This window comes from Erithacus rubecula (assembly GCF_903797595.1).
Source record: "Erithacus rubecula genome assembly, chromosome: 14".
In the NCBI taxonomy this organism is placed as follows: Eukaryota; Metazoa; Chordata; class Aves; order Passeriformes; family Muscicapidae; genus Erithacus; species Erithacus rubecula.
Window position 1 is genome coordinate 9836292 of NC_136666.1, and position 22588 is coordinate 9858879.

A 22588-nucleotide genomic window follows, 5' to 3' on the forward strand; every position below is an offset into this window, starting at 1 on the left:
TTGGGGGTGACTGATGCTTTCTCATTCCTTCCTTCCCTCTCATCCCAATCTGTACTGAAGATGTTCCCAAGCATAACCCATGGCCTGAGTGCTTCCTGTGTTTCCCCATGGGGCTTTTTCTGATCATGTACTCATGCATACTCTCTAAGTACACATGCAGCCTTTTCATCAAGAAAGGTCCTTTTCCTCAGCTGGAAGCTCATTGACTTTTCTATAAAACTTGTAGTCAGAAACACTCTTTAATTAAGACTGTACAGAAAAGAGCTTTGATTCCAGACGTGTGTTACAGCCTGATGTTGTTTTCTCTGTCACTGCAGCAGATTACTGGCAGTGTAGTCCTTGATTAAAAAGATTGTGGGCAATTACATTCCATCTCCACATCTTCAGCTAGATCAGTAGCTTGTCAGTGGGTCACTGGGAATCAGACTGCCAGAACCTTTCTACATGTTCAATTTATAAAGGACTGTTTTTGGCACAGCACCCATCAGTCCCAGAGAGCCAATACCTTATTAATGCACCATTAGCCACAAGGAACATTTTAAAGTGAACCTAATGTACAGGGAGCCATGAGGGCTTACCTGAACTGACTCAGCAGTTTGGAAGGTCTTTTCTCCCTTGCAGGGATCACACTGACTTCTGAATGTGCCCAGATGTCCCAAATCTAAATACTCTCTCACCCCTTGTAGCCATCTTTTATTTTGGTTTTTATGGGCTGGGATCACTGTGGTTTGAAAGCAGAGAAGTGGGCTGAGGAACAGATACCTGCCTTAAGGGAGTTCTCTTTAGGGTAACTATAATGATCAAAGGGATGATCAGTTGCTTTATGAGTGTCTGAAGAAGATGGGAAAAAGGTGGCTGAGGAATCATATTTGAGCTATACAAACATCACAGATCAAGTGAGTGAAAAATTGTTTCCTTCCAATTAAAAATAAAAAAACAAAAACCCACCAGTTTTCAAAACAGGTAAATTTGGGGGCATTCAATGAACTAGTAGACAACCAGCTTGTTATTGAAAAAGTAACTTTTTATTCAGCACGTAGTGACTTCCCCAAACTTACTACCACAGAGGACTGGAGACAGTACCAGCAGGCTTTTTGAACTGAATGAATTAAACACAAGAGGTCCAGAAATAAACCCTGAAGCCATTAATCAGAGGTCTTCCCTATGACTTCCTAATACAGCAGTTGTGGGTATGGGACAATGGGCTGCCAAATGTGACCAGGCCAACACGGTGTCCCTAATGAGCATCTGCCCTCAGAGCACTGGGCTGCCCCAGAAACAGCTTCCTTATGCTCTTATTTCTTGGATTGCCAATGCTTTTGGGCTGCCTCTGGAAAGTCCCTTTAAGAGAAGAGCAGATATTTAAGATTTGATTGAATTTCAGCTTCAATCTCTATTTATATCTGTAAGTAATACAGCTCTAATACTTTTAAAACCCAGCACTGATCTTTGCTTCTAGTTTAACTCTGTCTCTTTATATTTACTGAATATATTTATATTCAGTGCAATAATGAGATTCCTCAAAATCTCTTCATGCATGAAAAGAAACTAAACTCAAACAGCTCAGTCCTTTGAATAATAAGGTGAGATGTGTCCCAGTGGGTCCCTGCCTGTCCATGGCTGGTATTTCTTTATTGTCACAGGCTCATTTTATGCCCACGCTCTTGGAAGTTTAATTAATTGCAAATGCAGGCAGTGGAGAGTTGCCTGCAGTACAGGTAACTTTGGGCCAGCAGCAAGTATCCATCTCACATATAGGAATGATGTGGGGATCCAGATATGGGGATGAGACAATTACCTTTGAGCACCATCTCACCAGACACACAGCACAGAGCATCCAGCCAATCTTTAAAACTGTGCAGGGAGCACAACATGATGACACCATTAGGATTATAACCAGATTTTCCTAGCTCATTTGGTGTACTTCTGTGTGAAGATTTATGTTAGAACTAACAGGACTGCAGTCACGACTCAATGCAGACCTAGATTTTTCTAAGACAAATTTTTATATATGTGCAAATGCAGATCTGGAACTGACTTTTTCAATTTTATTTTTTTTTTTAAATTAAGTGTTCTTTGTTTCCCCTTGGGCTGTTTACTGTTTCCCCTGCAAGGTCTTCTAGATGATCCTAATGCTGGTAGGGAATGACTCCAGATCTCCCACAGGTTCAATGTGCTGCAGCTGAGCCTGGAGCATCTGGAAGGGCAGGACACTGAGCTCAAAGCAGCCCTTGCTTTTCAGTTTCTCAGCTGCAGCTCTGTCTGGTGCTGTTCCATCAGTGCTGTGCTCAGATGCTGCTCCTGCTCATGTGCCAGTGACAGTCAGACTTCCTAAAACAGGGGTTTGATTGAGGAGGCAAAGTGAAGTGGCAGAAGGAGATTTAGAACTCCATCATGGTTCAGCATAGGACTTCTCTTAGAATGCAAACAAGGGCAACTGGTTTTGCCCAGTTCTGCAGTGTTTCTGATTCACAGAAAAAAGAAACCTCAGATCTCCCATGTCACTGCAAATTAACACAAAGAAATATCTGGATGCTGTGGCTGGGGGAAAATGGTTCCCTCTATACTACAAAACCCTGACATTCCCTTTTGGAAGCCGCTGTGTAGGTGCAGCCTGGCATGCAGAGGTGTGTGAGATGCTCAGGGCTCGTGCAGGGGACTAACACAGTCACAGGGATTATCTGTGGCAGCACAAGGCAAGGGGCCATGTTTTGTTTCATTTCTTTAGAGCAGGGTGGTTCAAGTCACCTGTAACAGTGAATCTCAATTCTAGCTGAGTTTAGGAACTAACACTTCCAAAGGAAGGCAAATAAAATCTTATAACTTCTATTTTTCTGAATTACTAAAACTCATTATTAACTGAGAAGATGCTAAGCTCTTATAAAAGCAGAAACCTCCAACCCCCAGTCTGTAACCCTGGGCTCAGCCTTCTCTTGGTCTGCTCTGCCAAGGGAACTTTGCAAAAAGAGATTAGCTCCAGCATCTCTATCCAGGTATGGGACTGCCCCAGCTGCACCCTCTGAGGGGGGCAGCAATGGAGAGTAGCCTGAGAGTGCTGTAAAATTGAGTTCTTGTAGATATGCCAAGCAGCCAAGGCTTATACAGGCTGGTGGCTGCAGCAGATGGAGTGTGGGAGGAGGCTGGGAGCCTGCTCACACACAGCCTGAGCTGTGACCAAGGTCAGCAGCCTGGAGTGACACTCAGTAAATAATGGGGCAGGGTGGCAGGGCTGCCTCAGGCACCCTTCCTGGGCTGAAGGAAAACTGCATTACAAACCATTCAGAAGCTGGGAGACATGCAGCACTCAGCTAGGAAACAGCTCTTTATAGGCATGCTAAAATATGGTCTGCACGTGGTTGGTACCTCTCTTTGAATGACTTTTCCCTAGCAGAATAAAATATCTGCCTTCTATTTACATGACTGTAAGCACCCTTGAACTAAATTAGTTTTGTTGGACTGGCAGTGGGAGGGTTGATTTCTAGTGAAATTCTTTTCATAACAAAATGCCTCATAAAAGCTGCATTGACTTCAACCAGGCAGACTGTGGGCAGAAAGCTAGAAACTTCTGACAGCTTCACTTCAACCCAGTGTTTTGGGGCTAAGCAGAACACAAATGGTTGTGGCAAGTGTCCCTCATGAGCAGGAAAATCAAGGGCAGCACTATTTACATCTGCTGGGTAAGGGCTGAGGAGAGTGTGATACTCACTGAGTAAACTTTGTGCTTCCAAGACACCTCTGTGGAATCAGTGGGAGGGACAGGCTGGCAGCCTACACTTGGCATTTCCCATACTGAGCAGTGGTATGACAAACACAAACTTTAGACCTCCTCCCCCTCACCCTTTTTTATTCCATGCTCACTAGGACTTTGCAGTGAGAAAGTGGGGTTTGGGAATCGTCCATATGTCTGAAGGTACCATCTCAACAGCTTCCAAGGCTTCCATAAAATCAGGACTGGGACTAAACAGACTCAGGAAACCCTGCTGAACTTTCTCTCTCAGGAAAGCCTTACTGCCAGAAAGGATGCTCTGATGGGAACACTGCATTCCCAAGCCAAATTGCCCTTGGAATCACTTCCCCTTCTCTGCCAGCTAATAAAACCCTAATTTTCTCAAAGGAAAGTTCAAGCAGAGTTTTGACTTTGAAAAATAAGTGCCAGCAATTATCTGCTGTTTGATATAGCCAATTCTATTGACATGCAATATTTAATAGGAAGCATTTAAATATTATAGTAGCAGCATAAAAAACTGCACTTGTCCACAAAGACCAGTGTCCAAATTATTCCTCTGGAATCTACTGAAGGTATAGCTCAAAGTAAGTCTTCCAGAAGTCTGATAGGCTGTCTTGTCACAACCTAAAACTTCTCCTATGAAGTAGTTTCCTGAGTGCTGCCCTGGGATGGGTTTATTTTATTTTTTTTTTTTTTCCTTGGTGACCTACTGCAGTGGACACCAATTAAAGCATTTGGCAGGTTTCTCATAAATATAACCTTGAAACTGTGGAGCAACCTACTGGTGAAACAGGGCCAGCCTGTGCATATCTGTCCATCAAATGACCCTGTAAATGCCTGGTTAGGAAGGAAAGCAAGAAACTGGGGGTATTCTCTCCACAGAGCACCCTGGTGCAGTTTATACTGCAGGGATTCCTCTCCCCCCCTTCTATTTCAGGTCTTCTGACAAAGCTAATTATGGCAGTGACTTGCATCAATGACATTCAGAGAACACAAGCATTTTGGGCTTGGGAGTTCTTGAGCATTGCCCTGTCTGCAAATTTTTCTTCTTCCAGGGAAAGTGCAATGGTTTGCTATTTATATATGTTTAGGAAAACTCCTTTGCTATACATTCACCTTTTCTACTTTACCACCAGTCTTGGATAACAAATGCCCTCAGAGACCTGCTGTGTTACAGGCAGGGACTCTAAAACCTATCTTCCCTTCTGTTGTGTTTTTTTTAAGCTTGAGAAGCAACATTGCTTTTCTAACCCTAAAAAACATAGCCTGGGAACTGGATCTAGGTTCTTTGCTACCTCATGAATCACCACACAGGGAATCATTGCACACTGGAACTTGGAACAGCCTAATAATTCAGGAGCCAGGAGACATCCTAGCTCCCACACACACCCTGGCCTTACATATGGCATTGCTGCATTGCTACTGGATATAAAAAGCCTACAGGATCTGCTTCAGTCAGGAAGCAGCTGGGGCTGTGAATGCAGATGAGAAGCAGACTTAATTCACTCAAGGAAAACGAGGCCAATAGAAAACGAACATTATTTTCCTGTCTATAATTGCATTTTAAGTGCATAATAAGTAGATGATGGTAACTATGTGCTAAAGGGTCCAACTGTTCTTAATTGATTAAAATAGCTTCTGAAGGCTGTTCTGCTGTGGATTTAGCACAACATGGTATTCTGCCATTGCACCAGGATGAGTTTGTAGTTAGCTGTGTGTCCCTTCTCTGGGTCAGAGAGTTTCACTCTGTCCTGACAGTCACCTGCCTCTGTCCCACTGACCTCAATAGAGGAGCAACTCCATGTATCAGCACCAAAACCCTGCTGTCTCCCAGACAAGCTGAAAGAGTCTTTCCCAGTGGTTAATGCAACATTCAGCTTCTAGAAATAAGCAGAGATTGGTGGTCAGACATGCTGAGCTGGGGCATTGTGGTATATCCTGGTAAATATTGCATTGAGTTAAAGCAGCATGGTGAGACAGTAACTGAGTTTGTCCTCTGTGGGAACTTCAGACCTGCATCTATTTCTGAGTCTTGTATTTCATATCTCAGTGATGAGGGAAAAAAGGTGAATATTTTCCCTGTAAGATGAAGTAGAAAAATCAAGTCTCTTTTCTCTGTGCAAGGAAGATACTAGGAAAAGCAGTTTCCAGTCGGGTTCTAGAAGTAAAACACTATTTATCCTACCAAAGGTTTTGTTCTCCAGCCAGAGAATGAGGAGTGCAATTCTGAAGTGTCTTGAAGTTGGCTGCAATACAGGTTGCTCAATATTAATTAAAAAAGAAATAATAACAACATAATCATTATGGTCAGCCCAGTGTTTTATTCCCCCTTCTTTAAACAGACTAAATAAATCACTGACTTAATAAATATTTTCCATGAAGTAGCATGGCAACTGCTCCAGTTCCCTGGCAGGCGTGCAGGCAGCAGAGTCCTGGCAGAACCTGAACACCCACATTTGCAAGGCAGCATCTCTGAGCCTTGTCTGCAATTGCAGAGCCTTAAATGACACAACCCATCCTGCTCTAGGCTCTGTGTCTCATCTCTGTCTTATGCTAACCTGTTGTCAAAATAGATGTGATTTGCAAATATACAAGAGCTGGGCTGATACTTTAATTGTAGATCACTTACCTGAATGCAGTTTTCAAGCCAGGATTTAAGCCTGGGTTTAAATAGGTGCTAAGGGCACACCTGAGAATAAAGCAGTGAGGATAAGACATATAATTGCATTTAGGTTCTTAATTCCTTGTAGACTTGCTTAACACTTCACAGATTCACAGAATGTTCTGATCTGAAAGGGACCCACGAGAATTATTGAGTTTAGCTTTGAGTAGCTGTCCATATGGATTGAGCCCACAACCTTGGTGTGATCTGCACCCTGCTCAAACCAGGACTTGAATGAGAACAGGGGTTTCTAGGAAGGATTCAAGAACCAATTTATTCCTATGCCTTTGGCTTTTAACCTAAATCCATCCAATGCTGTCAGATTTAAAATATGTGCTTGGTTTCTTTGGTTTGCTAGAATTGCCTGTACATTGCAGTCTCTGATCTGGACATGGCACTTGTCCCAGTCTCCACCTTCATTATTGAATGTTGAGGCAGAAAATTGAAGTACTGCTAATTAAACAAGGAAGGAACTTCTCAACTTTGAAAATGAATGTGTTTATCTGGAATCCTCCCTGGAATTCAGATGGTTTCCTCATATCTCAAGAGAGAGTAACAATCTCTTTCCTGTTGGTTATTGTCTATGAAATAATTTTAATCCATGTGATAAGTAATATGAGATTGAGCTAAAAAAAAACAAATCATAAATCTGTGCTGACCATGCATATTATTAAAAAAAAAAGCTCAAAATAACTTGGTCAGTAAATGAATACAAAGCCTTTGACATCATGGGTGCTTCAGACTAATATTCACACAGCTGCTAAAATGGAAGTTTGTCATCCCAAGTATTAAAAGGAAGAAAGGTCAGAAAAATTAATTAAGCAAATATATAGGAAGCCTGACCTAGCAGCCATTAGAAACTAAAATCAATGGGTATTTGTCTTGCAGGACAAAGCCATTACTGCTTACAGAAAAGTTAAAGAACCATGGACTTGGACCAAGTAGACAGAAATCTATTTTGGAAGGCTTTTCTTCTTAGCACAGGACATTTTCAAGAGCATTTAATTTCACATTTTCATTTTGGACCTGAATGGTAAATCCTTTACCACACTGACTGAGACCACAGCCTCACATAACCCCTGGAGCAGCATTTCCCCTAAACAGCAGCAAATTTGTCAGTGCCTGACTTTATTAACATGAAAGCAAGAGCTCTTGCAGCAGAAAGAGAACTGCCTGTGGTATGTCTTTGGCCAGGGTTGTAATAAGGTCCATTTTGAGTTTTTTGCAGTGATGTCAGCAAATGCCAGTGACAGCCTTGGCTCCTGGCATGTGCTGAAGCTCATGAATGGCAGCTCTGCCACTGTCAGGGCTCAGAAAAGAGCACAGGCCAGACCACTGCAACATCCTCAGGGTACCTGGAGCTCCATATTCTTACCTGGGAGACATGCAGCAAATAACACCAACATACATTCATTTTTAGCCTTATTTTCCATCTTGCTGAGAGGTTTCTGCCCGTTTAGTGATGTTAGGATTGTGTCTGCAGTGCCTCTGAACCCTTTCCAACAATGGCAGCAGTCACCTCCAGGCTGCTGACAGAGCTGAGAATCTCCTTGCTGGAATTTAGAAACTTGGGAGTTTTGAGCTTTTTGTGTTCTTTTGATATTGATTTTTTTAATGCAATTACAATGCTTACATCTCCTGTTATTGCTCATTGTATCACAGGCTGCTCTTGGGTCTCTGAACTATTTCACTCTTTGTATTTCACAGAGCACAACATTGGTGACTCCACTTAGGTCTTTCAAGTGCTAGTATTTTAAGAAGATTATTTAGCTTTCAGATTTATTTGCTTATGGCCTACATGTTGCCAGACTCTAATTGTAGATAAAGTTCACCAAATGTTGGATTGGTGACAATAATATAATCTGGGAGTGTTTCACTGGAAGCTCTGAGCAGTGACTGGGAATAAAACTTCTCCCTGGTTGATGTGGTTCAGCTGTAGATAAATAAGCACTATGTGCTTTGGTACACTCCCTGTGCATTCTGCTTCAGTGGTTCACTTCCTCTTATTTTGATTTATTTTTTTTCTGGCATAAACTTAACATAAGACAGAGCTGTGCAAACTTGATAACCTTAAGGAATTATTTGGGACACAGTGATCTAGGCATAATTCTCTCCTCCTTTATACCCATAAACAGCAAAGACCATAAATCACCTTCCATCTGCTTTGGCATGCAGTGGCACTCAGGAAATGCTGTGCAGAGCTCTCCATCATGCAAATATAGGCTGGGAGCCTGTGGCCAGTGAAGTCAGCAGCTTGAAAACTTGCTTCCAGATAGCAAGCAAAGAAAACCATAAGACTAAATCTTGATTACTCATTCCTTTCCCTTTTTTTTGTTTCCTTTTTTTTTGTTTTGTTTTGTTTTGTTTTGTTTTTCTTTTTTTGTTTGTTTGTGGTTTTTTGGGGAGGGGCAGTTATTTGGGGTTTTTTTGGAGTTCTTTGGGTTTGGCTTTTTTTTGTGTGTGTGTATAGAAAGGAAACAATCAAACTAAATCACACAAAATAATGCATGCACATGCACAGCACCAATCTATTGGTCTGCCTTTACCTTAAAAACCTTTTCCTCATTTGACAACCTCTGAACTTGGTGAATTTTATGAATCCTGTTTTAAAATATGGGAGAACTGAGCTGTGTATAATGCCCAGCTTTTTTCTGAGGGAGGATGGGTGGGTGGGGTGTGATTTTTAAGAGAAAATCTTCTTTTTGAGGGTTTGACTCCAGATACCTAAAGTGATTCTCCACTCTGAAAATGTGCTCTCAGAAACTTTAAACTACAAACTGCAATATTCAGTTGTTAAGGCAGCAAATTACATGAGCAGGGTGTTTTACTGCTGTGATTTGAACACCTTGGAAATGCTGAAGCATATTAAAATATTTTGAAGGCATTTAATGAATAATAAATGTATTTATTATTGCTATGCCACTCAAGCAGGGAAAACAACATCAGCTTGCATGAAAATACGTCGGCAACTGCTCTGCAGCAAACAGAAGTTGATTATACACAAATCTTTCCTGTGGCTGGGCTAGAAGTATTTTCTTGAATGCTTTTTGCACATCATTCCTTCCTTTTTGCAAAGGAGAATTGTGGTTTTCCCTCTTTGCATGCACTTGCACTTCCTTGCCTTTTTTAGTTCCAGCAACTGGAAACGATTTCTTCCTTCTCCTTTTTTGTAACCTGGTGAAAAAGTGCTTTGATTCCTTCACAAATTCCTTTTCTAAACAGCAGCCAGCAAGGACTTTATGGAGCAGTGATTTTCACAGCACCCTTTCATTGTCCCCAGAGTTGTTCTGCTGTACAAGCAAATGCAGCTTATTTCTGGGAAGGATTGAAAGTAAATGACTTCAGATTTTCTGCTCTCTACTCACACCAGTGTTTTAAGTACAGCTTCTCAGAGAGTTACAGAGATCTGAAAATATGTCTAAAAGAAAGAGGTGTACAGATTCTTCTTTGCTGTTTTGATGTGATTATTGTTCATTCAAACACATTCTGGCCTGCTGAATGTATTTTTACAAGACCTTTAGTAATTATTTAACACCCTGTGTGTTAATTTTATTATGGGCCCAATGTTAATGCAAGTTTATAATAGCAAGAGCTATGTGGGGGAGAAAAGGAAAGTGCTAATACAGTAGAAAGAAACTAAGAACAGAAATCAGAAAATTTTGCTGAGCAAATGTGTTTAGAAATAGAATTCATCCTTTGCATTTAGTTCTTCAAATAAAGCAGGAGGAAACTCCTTAAGATAACCTTACAAAGAGATCAAGTTGGGGGGAAAAGTGCAGTAGTTAGCCCATGTTCTGTGATAAAAGTAAATTATTGTAGAAACTTGACTGTTCTCCTTTTTACTCTGATATAAACTGCACTTAGAGCATTTGCTAATTTTCCTTTCATGATAACACAAATATGGGAAAGAATATAGTAAGTACTGGACCAGATCCCACTTTCCTCACCTCTACATGTTTGATCTTCTAATTTTGTTCCTTATTTTAAAATTCGCTTTGATTTGGCTTTCAAGGTGAGGAATATTCTTGACAGCAGCAGGACTGGCACAGCCATCTGAACATTTTTTGGAGCTGCTTCTGCTTTCTCCTCTCTTACAGTATCATTTTGCAAAAATCATTCTTCTAGAGAGTAATGCTTTAATAATGGAGGAATAACACAAGTTTAGAATAAACTGTTGTTTGCTGCCATGAAGTAAGGCAGGAGATTAAATAATAGATCATGTAGAGGAAAGGTTGAAAATTAGTCTAATCACTCAAAAATTCTGAAGGAACAGCTATTCTTATTTTCCCCTGCTGGTTACTACTCTGTTTTGTGGTTCCAACTGCTTTAAAAATGCTGACTTTCTCTATGCCATAGAACTTCAAAATATTTCAGAGAAGTGCTATTGGGCAGTTGTGTAATAAAATTACTGTCTGCTTGCAATCATATATTCTGCTGCTGTCCAAAGATCATCTTCTCTCAGGACACCCACAGAATTTAATAGAGCTGGGGGAGAAATTTTTCTTTTCCTGATCAAACTTATCACATTTCCCAGACAGTCAATGGGTGAGACACTTTTTTGGTTCGTGGGGTGAAGGGGGGGAAAGCAAGGAAAATGTCCTAGCCAAGGAGCTGGAGCTGCAGTTTGGTGCTTTAGAATTATTTCTACAATCTCCTTGCTCCCTGAAGAGCTGAGCCCCTTGGTGGTGCTGCTCTAGCTCTGGGGGAGGCAGTCCTGGTCTTCTTGCAGAACACAGATCTGAGGCACTGTGTCTGTGTGTTGGCTATGGACCAGGATCTTTTCTCAGAGAAACAGTGACGGAAATGCTCTTTGAGAGGTCCCAGAGCTGCTCTGCCTCTTCTCCCCCATTCCTGACAAGGGTGACCTGGAATTGGCTGCTGTGTGATTTTTGAGTTAGGGATGGTAACACCACACACCTTGCACTTGGAGGAGATGCTTTCAGCTGCTGCTGAGCTGTTTTGAGAGGCTCTGTGTGCCCCCAGACAAGGTCACTGGGCCCATCTCAAACCTTGCCACTTCACTGCCCTGCCTGTGCTCAGACTCAGACACAGCTCCTGTGCTTGGCACTGATTTATATCCATTATTATCTCCTTAGAACAGACCTCACCGTGCTGAAAACTATTTTGCATATCATAAACTTTGTGTGAGCAGATGTAACTTGCAAATGGAGGAAGAAAGATGTTGTCGCAGGAAACTTTTTTTTTTTTTTTTTAAAGAAGAAATAAAAATAAGTGAGGCAGCACAGATTCCTGTAGTTCTCTCTTTGTGGGGTGACTTGTTCCATTGCCTCCTGTTATGTTTACTAATGTGTAGCTTAAATTGTCAGTTAATCTACCTCTCAGTTTAGCCAAAGGTTTTAATGTAGGAACTTAAGGAGATTACAGGAACAAATTGTCAGAAGAAAACTAAAGACAATGGTTCTGATCCCTACACAAATAAGGAAACAAGACTTTCTTACCAAGAGTATCCCATTCTTACCAAATCCATCCAACAGAAAAAATTCTTCTAGACTGCCAGTGTTATTTCCTTCTCTGCTATTAATTTTGAAAATGTTGCAGGCATGCATGTTTTGCAGATACTTGCTTTAAGATACAAATAGTTGTACAAATGCAAATAGGAAAGTACAATATTTTTTTTTCCTGGGAGATGGAAAATCACTTGGAAAATTCTTCTGCACTGTGTCCAAAATATCAGCAAAGCATTTGTGCACTTCAGTGTCCCAAGGCAGTGTTCTGAGAATGATGCCAACCATCATTGATTTCCATTTCGGAAAGATTCCTGTTAAAAAGTGTTTTGGTTTGAACAACCAAAAGCAGGCATAAATTATTTCTTTTCTCAACATTCCCATGCTCATTGTCTGACAGCTATTCACATAAAAGCTTTATCTTTGGTGGGTGGGTAGTAGGGAATGCAGAAAATCATAGGTTAGTACAAAAATGGTGGGGTGTTTATTTAGCATGTGTGTGTTTTCTGGCAGTGTCTAACACTCCCCTGCCCACACAGGCTGTCACTTCAGCACCACCTCAGCCCTACACCTGAGAAGGGTGGGCTTCAAGACCACGACAGGTTCAGCAGGCTCAGAGTTAGACCTGGGATTACCCCTTTGTGACATTAAAATGTCAATAATGTATGCACCAACCTTGCCAAATCTCCCTCTGTCCTCTGCTTAGAAAGCGTTGACTCCACAAAACCTCCTTTTAGATGCCAAATTCATTTATTTCAATTCCTGTGCTGGAGTCAGCTTCCAAACAGGCTCCACAGCAGCTACAGCTCCTGCTTCCAGCTGGCCAAGCTTCGAAGTGCACTAGAAAGGCTCATGTGTTCCTGGAGATGAAAAGTTTTCTCTTTACTTCATTCACCTGAAAAAATGGCTTTCAAAGCTGTGCTAGAGCTATTTCCAGCAAGGTTCATGCTGATGTGCTTCTGTTATTACTGTGGCATAGCACATAACATGGCCATAACTGCAGATGGGGTAGGGAACTTCAATAAAAAGTATTACTTCCAGTGGTTGGGGTTATTACTATGTTTCCAAGACAGCAAGAAACCAAGGTCATGCATCTTTAGAAGTTACCTCTTGTCAGCCAAGACAGAGTAATACACTGCCTATGAGCTCTGGACCATCTCAGAAAACCAAATAAGTTTAAATCACTAAATCAGAGTTCATAAAAAACCTCGGCCTAGGCTGGTTGCTCCTGTGGTTCCCTTACACAGCAGTGTGTGCCTTTCAGTGTTAAACTATAACTCCTGTGAATTTTAACTAAGAAGAATTCAATGTGGTGCTCTGCTGCCAAACTGCCCAGTGAAGCCACTGGAGCACACAGAAATGGTTTTGAGGGCAGCAGGTTTAAATACACACTTAAACTTTGAATATATGGGGCCAAGTTGCTATGACAGCAATGGTAACTGCAGGGTACAGGGTGAGACTGATCCCTTGTGTTTGAAATGTGTAGGCTGCTAAGTTTCACCTGCCACACATGCAGCATGTCCAGACATTTGAAACCCAGGCAAGCATCACAAAAGAGTTTGTTCCCTGATCACTAGAAGGATACTTCAGTGCTAACCAAAAAGGTAAAACAGCCTAGCAGTCAGCTGAGGTTTCCTTATGGGTGGTGACTGATTAAATATCACCTGAAACCATAACATCACTTTTAAAGCAAGAGCCCAGGTGCAGGGGAAGCAGAGAGCACATTTAGCTCCATCTCTGCTGTATTTAATCTGTGCCTCCCTTGCCCAGGGGCAGGGAGCACTGCTTGAAAGGTGGTGTTCCTTCTGGGCTACAGGCTCAGGGAAGGAAACTCAGTGTTATAAACAAAAAAAGAGGAATAGAATAGCTCTTTGTTTCATGAGAAACTTAGTGTTTTGTCTTCATAATGTAGGCAAAAGCTACAAAAATCTAGTGCTGTTTGTGGGCTCCAGTGGCTCCCAAGTCTTTCTTAGCAGCCATTTATAGTGAGCAGCTGGTGGAAGCCCCAAAGATGAACCCCAAGGCTTGCATCTGTGTGTGTGCACTTGTACACAATTATAAATTAAATGCCCTCTCTGTATTTTACTGCACTCAGCCTCTTCCTCTCACAGGCAGTGATGGTTTCTGTGCAGATTGTGCTTCCTAACAGCTCCATAGTGTCCTTTTAGGTCAATCCCACTGTCACAGGGTAGTTTTGGAGACAAACACTGACATTCCCTGACAGGTTGCTGTACAGTTCTGTCCAGAGAGCTTGCAATGATGCAGCACATGAACCTAAACCTTCCTTGGCTGCTGAAACCTTCAGCCTTGTCAAGAGAGACAGGTGTACCCAGCTGAGACCTGCTGCTTTTGCTCTTACATCAGAGACACAAAATGCCTTAGCACTAAATATTGCTTAAGGAAACTTACTGTGGAATATATGCTGCTTGCATTTTCTTTACAGATCTTGATTTATTTGGGGGTTTTTGGGTTTTGCTTCTTTCAGAGAGAATCTGCTTCATTTGTATGCGCTTATTATTCCTCACCAAAATCTTGGTTTTACAAGGATTATATGAAGGAAATGCTTTAAATGTAAAAAAGAGAGATGCATTCCCTTGCTGGTTTTCTCTACATTTTGAGATCTAAGGATGTCCAAAAGGCTTTTAAAATCAAATCCCAAGGTATAGAGTATTATACTAAACACCCTCCCTAGGTGCAGTATTTCTTCATAAGAAAAGTTAGTCCATCTACTTTAACTCTATGTGTAACCAAATTTTATTTGTGCCTGTATTATGCTTTCACTCCTCTTCTGAAATATTATTTCCTTTGTTCTGCACATAATTTAAATCAAGACAATATTAAAAAACCAAGGGAATGGAACAAAACTTCATTGTCTACAACAGCCCAGCTATGAATGTTCAATGTGTGTGGGACTTAGGCAAATAAAGGCCCTGAGGGGAGTTGGGTGTTTGCCCAGGAGGGGCTGCAAACCATGGCCAGGGTTTGCAAGGCCATGAGCTCCTGCACCTCTTTTATTCTGCAGCATAAGCATCACCAAAAATGCTCCCAATATACCTTCCATAAAACCCTTTTAGGTTCTGATGCAGAGTCAGTGGGAGTCTCCTCATTGCCTTCCATGGATATGGGATCAAGACCCAAAGCAGAAGGCAGCTGGGGGAAAACTCCTCCACAGATGCAATTCTGAGGGTTTTTTGTTTTGTTTTGTTTTGGGTTTTTTTCCCCCCTTGCTATTACCAACCTGTTCCCATTCTCCAGGCAATTCTTAAAAGAACTCATTACTAGGATGTGGCAGAAGGAAAATGGTATGGAGTGAAAGCAGGTGTTTCCAAACAGGAGAATCTGCTTCTTCCCAGAAAATACCCATATAGTGAGCCTGGAGATGAGAACTGTCAGTGCTGCAATGGTGTGACAGAGTCTGAATGGGAGAGAACATAATGCAAGTCATCTTCAGTGTGCTGACCAAATATAGCACATGAAAGGAGTAAGGAGAGATATTTCTGAATACTTTTGCAGTATTGAACAAGAATTGGATCAGCTTTACTTGGGTATTTCCTTTCTGGCTGCCTTTTGCTTGCAACTTGGAAAACTGCAGTGATGATATAGTGAACTCAGAGGCAGAATATAATCCAGAAAACACCATTTTCTGGTGGTTTGCTGATGCAGATGGTAGAAAATTTCTCCATTTTTCTTCCTGGGAAATATTTCTGCTGGCTGTAAGACACAAAGATGGTCATGCAATGTTGCAAAAAATAAGAACAAAACAGAGGCAAGTAATGATTTGTGATTCTCAATATAGGGATCATCTACATTTCAGCCTGGTGTGATTTTCATAGTGATGCTTTTGAAGCTCTGCTGAGGTTACTGTGTAAGGATATAAAATTCTTTATTCTAAAATGATCTCATATGCTTGAAGATGAAAGCTTTGAAGCATAAATCCTTAAAAATACCCCCAAATGGAAGACAAAATGAATGCAATGTTTATTTTTTCAGAGTTCAGTCTTTTTGGTTTGGTTACTTTGAGTTTCTTGACTTTGGGCAATTATGACTTACCATTATTTGGACTTCTAATTATGGGAGACACTTTTCCTGACAAGATCTTACAGACAAAAATTGGTAGCTGAAGTTTCCTCTTCTTTTCATTCCCACTATTTTTCATAGTCTCTAATGTAGCTTTTGGCTCATGGCTCTCACCAGGCTTTTTAAAAATCACTTCCCTGGAAGTGTTCAAGGAGAGATTGGATGGAGCTATGAGGATCCTGGTCTAGTGAAGGTTCCTTGCCTATGACAGGGAGCTGGAATGAGATGAGATTTAGGCCCCTTCCACCCAAACCACTCTTGATTCTATAATTGATCTCCTCCCAGCTGAACTATGCTCAGATTGGGGTTTGGATTCTAAACTAAACTGGTGAAAATCCAAATCAATTCTGCAATATATGGTGTGATATGGTTATTTGGTAAGAAGTCATAGATATATTGGTGATGTTGATAGAGGAAGAGGGAGCTTGAATTTAAATTTGGAAACAAAATTGGATGGGTGACATCAGCTACCTTGGACTGGTTTATAAGACAAACTAAATGTGTGAAGCAGCAAATTCTCCAGTAATCAAGAAATCAATCAGATGGGGCAGGGAGAGAAATGGAAGGCTTTTCCACTGGGTGCTTTAGATTTGCTTGGGCATGTGATTCTTTACAGCCATCAGCTCTGATTGAAAGTCTAAAGCAAAGCCTTGAAGAAAACCTCTGATTTATGATAAAAAGAAATAAATCATTCCCTACTTCTAGCAGAAGAAATGTGAGCATCTGTGCTTTCAGCAACCTTCTGTCTCATTTCCTCATCTCTCCCTCTGAACAGTCCTGACTGACACTGGGGGATACAGTGTTCTTCCTGTCTAGGAATCTCTCTGGCTGACTACTATGAATTCTGAGTATCCGTGGATAGGATCCCCTGAGACTTAGTCTCCCCAGGGCTGGATGAAATAGATTTGAAACTCAAATGCTAAAATAATGCTGAGAAGAGGTGTGTGTCTCTGCAGCCATCGTTCAAGCACACCCTTGTTTAGTTCACATGCTCTTTCCTTTGTATTTGTGTCCAAAAGGAAAGAAAAGGTCATTAAAGGTTCCATGGACTCATGAAGATTCAGAGCTGAGCACACAGCATTTGGAGTTTCTTCCAGATGTTTCAGTTTGTTGCTCGTGCCTAAGTTTGTTAGAACACAGACTTCCACAGCCTTCTTTAAAGTTCAACATATTGAATAATCCTCCCAAAAGCCAGGTGCCAGAATTCTTGCCTAAAGCTTTAAGGAATAGATGCAGAAGGTGAGGAAATCGTGGGCCAGTTCTGCACCCTCTGAAGGTCGCCCTGCCTTGCCAGGTGCACTTGGAAGAAACTTTGCCAAACACAGCGTGTGATCTTCCTAATTCTGCATGGGTTTTGTGTCAGATCTACACCTTTTGAGCAGCACTTGGGAAAGGCAGGTGCACCATTTTGCTCCTGTTTTCAATGACAGCTCAGGCTGCAGGCTTTAGGAAGTACTCAATCTTAGTCCTTTAATCCTCCTTGAATGCCACTGCACTGCTGCTTTACTCACAGTGGGTTCTGTGGTTTGTGTGGGTGTGGAAAGTGAGGAGAGAGCTGTGGCAAATGAAGTATCCTAAATTGTAGCTATTACAGAGTATTAAGTAATTGCCCTTGGAAAGAAGTGATAGTAGAAAATAATAGCATATTTGTTTTGTTGTTGAAAATGGACTGTCTAAGCATATATCTGAAAATCCCAATTAAATCCAATCTTGATGCTCACAGCAGATAAGTATAATGAAGATTCTAAGAGATTTTCTTTCATACATATGAATAAAATAATTACTATGCAGCATATCTAAGTAGTTGACGCCATGAGAAAGTCTACCCTTGAAAAACAAGAAAGGAAGAAAATGTCCTTTCTTTTGTAGTCAGAAAGAGAGTATTGACTATTTATGTGGCACATTTTGGACGTCACTAGCTGTAAGATGTATTTCTTTACAAACATAACAGTTCTACTAAGCATGGTGCAAAAATTCCCTGTTCTTGTACGAACACAGCTAAACTTATCTCTTTGAGAATGTGCTGAATGTTGTGTCTTTTAATGTGACATCCTCTGCGCCATTGGTTCCTGGTGCAACAATGACACACACTTTCACTGGGCTTTGAAATTATGCAGCATGCTTATCCACCCACTGTATATTCTTTTATCCAGTTTGGTACTGGAAGTTTTGCCTCTGGTACTTAAATGACAGTCACATTTCTTGCTGACAGGGGAAGCTGTCTGGGTTTCTGCATGTCAAAAACTGGTAGAGATACAGTGATGCAAATTAAAGTAGTTCAGGTGACTACAAATGTTGAGCAGCTACTCTTCATTAATTAAATTGACTTGCAGCTCATTACTGGCAATGTAGCACAAAATTAGTAAACTTCCCTTTGCATGTTTCTCTCTCAGGTTGCAATGCAATAAAGTGAACTTGACTTCTGAGGCAAGGCTCCTGCCAGGGTTACTTACAGACAAGATGAGGTGAAAACATTTGTTTACTAATATGCTCATTCTAGGCTGAGAAATGAGATTTTATACCTAATGTTCTCCATTTTACATTTGACATGAACAATAATATTTGCAAATAATTCTGAGGTTCCAGTTCAGGAAATTCATTTTGATTAAAGACTCAGAATGGCATGAAAGCATAAAACCAGACATAATCTTTCTTCTTGTCTTGTGATTCTCATTATGAATCCAGTGACTTTCCAACATCAAACTCTTTCTTTGCATTTCTTTCCCTCCCCTGTTTTGTACCTCAGAGGAAATAATTTGAAAACAGTAGCTTGTTAAATTACTGGAGTTAGTTTACCTGAAAATATCTGATTATAATGACATCTAAACTGCGTGTTCTGAGCACGTTTTAGTTACAGGTAAAATACATGACATATACACCAACACTAGCTTTATAATGCTCAGTCAGATACTTTACAATAAATTCTCATCTCTTCCAAGTTTGCTACTGGCTTTGCTGGAAATCTCACTGTAGAAAATGGGCAGATGAGGCACACATGGATTGTGAACCCGTGACTGGAAAAAATGCACTGATCTTAGGTTCAGATCCTTAATTGAGAGCAACTATAGCACTGTCAGAGGCTCATGAACAGAAGGGGAGATGTGGGGATTAGAGATAAAGAGAGGAAAGGAGCAGATCAGATTCAGATGTGATCCACCCTCCTTGTAGATTTGTCCATCTTCAAAGTTGTACAGCTAATGAAGAATAATTATCACTTATTAGTTTTGCATTATCAGAGCAATTGCAACTCAATAGCGCCATATGTCACAAGGCTTCTCCTAGAGTAAAAGGAGAAAATTCTCTTGACTGCAGTGCCAGAGGAAATATCTCTTTTCAGCACCTGAGCATTAATCTCAAGGAGAAAACTCCAAGACATGCGTGTTGCAAGGGAGTGAAAAGGTGCCATAACTTCCAGGGTGTTTTTGGGTCTCATCAGCTGTGCCTGAGTAATGTAAACACTACACACATCCTCAGCAGCATCTCTGCAAAAACTCTTTTAGAAGAAGCTCAACTTTATTTGCCTAATTTTTGAGAATTATCTCTTCAAATTAGTGACGCTACAAATTTTGCTCAAAACTTAAATGACAGATGTATCAGATGTATCTGAAAATTTTACAAGAACTAAATAAACACCAACTTATAAACAAATATTGACTGGGAAGATCAAAGAATGCTTTCATTAGTGCTCCTTTAGGTCCAATGGCTATTTATTATTGACATTTGACTGAGCTGCAAATACAGAATCCCTAACTTTTGGCAGTTGCTCTCTTAAAAAAATTTCCGCAATCATTTCCTTAAAGAGTTAAACATGCCTGAAGCCCAAAATGGCAGTGAGGCTGAAGGCAGGCACTTATCCTAAAGCCAGAGCTCGTAAGTCACTGAGGAAGCTGTACCAAGAAACCAGAGGAATGAAGCTTGGTATTAGTTTATAAGTCACAGAACAAAAACTGTATGGTTAAATTTGCTTTAAATGCAGCACAGAATCTTTCCAAGGACCTGCAATTACTGCCCAAATGCTAATTTTGCAAACACTTTTAAACTATGTAAAAATCCCTGTTCATATAAAGCAAACTTTAACTCATGCTTTCCCTCTCCTACTCAGTACAAACAGAAAGCTGCTACTGCAGAGTACAGAAACAGAACATCAGGACCTAAGAAAGCCACAGGGATGCTATGATAAAGTACTGCTTACAAACATTTATCTACCAAAAAACATCTGCAATTCCAGACCACCGTGAAGAATTTACCACAAACTAGAAATTAGCCACATCTGCTGAAGTGAAATAAAAGTATGACCCACCATCAGGGCACTCATTCACTTAGTTTTAATCTACAATTCATCATTACCCAAAGGCACAGCCCCTGTAAATCCAGCATCAGAGTACTTAGCACTAGTACAGAAAATAGTTTTCACCCAAGCACAGGAAACATGCTGCGTGATTAAGGAGAATACAAACGCTGATAATAAGTTATTAAGCACCATCCCTGCTCAAACACGAGCACGGAAAGCCCCCCCAAAGCCAGTCCTAGTTCAGCACAGGACACAGAGCAAGCACTCCCCTGCAACACCCACACAGGCACACAAAGCAAAGCACCGCAAACCCACTCCATCCCTGCACTTCATTTATTAGCAGCCACCAAACCAGGCAGCCCCGACTCCGTGTCCCCCCAGCAGAAGCTGCAAAGGCTCCGGTGCGCCGGGAGCGCTGCCTGCTGCAATAGCCCAGCACTTACTGCATTGCTTTCGGGAGCGGCGGCTGCTCCCGGGCACACGGCTCAGCTCGCTCAGCCCGGGGCTCCTATTCCGCACAATTCAGCTCCACAGTCTCTGCGTGTGCGGGGAGCTGCCCCTGCTCGGCACTGGGGGCTCCTGGCTGCAGTGGCTGCTCACCCTACCCATTGCCTCTGGTGGATGCTAAGTAAGCAATCCCCTGGGTCTTCATAAGGAGAGGATGAAGAGTCACAGCTTTCCAGAGCAGATAAGGTGTTCTGCCGAGAGCCTCTGTGCTTCCATGGCATTTTAAAGGCAAAGGGGCTGGGGATGCTTCATCCTGCTTCACAGGTCTCTACCGTGCAAGTTGTATTCTGCGACTTACAGTGCAATTCTCAGCCAAACACTGATTTAGATGTTTCAGAGAGAGCTCAAGTTAACAATAGAAATTCAAGCCAATGCATTTTTAAATGTTCAGGAACGCACTCTGCCAATTGAACTAAATCTTCTGTTTTTCAGAAGTGCAAGTGAAGGGGAGGGGTTTCCTAGCTCTGAAATGCACTGTACCAACCCTGCTGGATACAGTCAAAAAGTAGTAGCCTAAAACTTCATGGATTAACATCTCAGGTTTAACAGGCTCCAAGCACTGCCCGAGTCTTGCAGGAGGGACTGTCACCCTTGTCCTTTGTCTGCAGAGGGTCAGTCACTAATGGGGGCTCCTGCATGCAGATGGGGCAGAATTGATGAGCAGGAGTAATGAAAAGGGAAGACCAAGAGCCACAGTGCCACTAACTCTTTGTTAGGGCCCCTAATTTTTGGCTGTACTGAGATGTTTGACTCGGTGCCTTTGGGAAGCTATAGGGGATTGCACTGTCTCCCCCATAACCAGCACAGATGAACAGATTTGTGAAGCTGAACCATCCCCTGCTCCAACCCTGACCTTCAAAGGGGCTCTCAGGAGAAAAGCCCCATTTTGGGGCCATGCTTACTTGTTACCCAGGCCTCCTGCAAATGCTAATTGTGCCTAATTGTGTGTGGCAAGTCCATGAAAACAAATACATTGCAGTCCCGCGGGCAAAAATGGGGATATTTTTTCCACATAGGCGCCCCCAATAGATAACAGAACAACCATTAATAAACATTTCCTCAGACCAGGTGCTGTGTAAGGTGTTGATTCACTCACCCCCAGGGCTCTTGGGCAGGAATTTTCTCTGCCACTGATCGGGGCATTAAGCTATCACAAGAAGAGCAGCAGCTTTTTGTTGGTGAGGGAAGGTTCTGACCCCCTTAGCAAAGGCTTTGAGCATCCCCAGGGGCTGATTATCCTTTCAGATAGCACAGGGAAATCCCAGCCACCAAAACAGTGTGGCTAATAAATTTTTCAGGATTATTAATTGGATTCTTTAGAAAAAGGGCAGTCAAGGACAGCCATCTAGAAAGAGCCCATTTCCCTCTTGATAAGTGTTTTATTAGCTGGACTTCAGTTTCTTCTGGAATTTCTATATAAATGCAGCTTTCTATGATACCTGTCAGCATCATTGGTCCTGTACCTATTTTTTTCTGTGCTATAATTTCTGCCTGTGAAAATGCCAAAAATACTCAGTCTTCCTGGCTGACAGATGTTGCTGGGAAGGTGCTGCTTTGCACTTTCAGAAAAATAACACCTCTGAGGAGAGGGGAAACCAGCACACATCAGTGTCAGCACCATTGGATTCCTATGAAATGAGAAGGCAGTTCTATAGTAGCAAAACTGACCTTTTTTCTCACTCTTGTGCTCACAACTGTGTTTAGCACCTCAAGGTAACAAATTTGTTGAGTCATAGAAAGCAAAAATCAACAAAGCTGCCCTGAATTTTAAGTTTGTTTTGTATAGTAATTATGTATTATGTGTGCGTCTTGATTTTAAAATGCAGACAAGGCACAGTCCCTGTCCCAGGGAATATCCA

General features: G+C 41.6%; 1 protein-coding gene across 1 annotated transcript in view; it reads right to left on the minus strand.

Annotated features, from left to right (window-relative positions):
• Nucleotides 1-21273, minus strand: part of CTXND1 (cortexin domain containing 1) — a 35377-nt gene extending 14104 nt beyond the window's left edge. Inside the window, exon 1 of the transcript XR_013775902.1 lies at nt 20666-21273. The gene's annotated coding sequence lies outside the window, so the exon portion shown is untranslated. The remainder of the gene's footprint in view (nt 1-20665) is intronic.
• Nucleotides 21274-22588: the final 1315 nt, after the last annotated feature.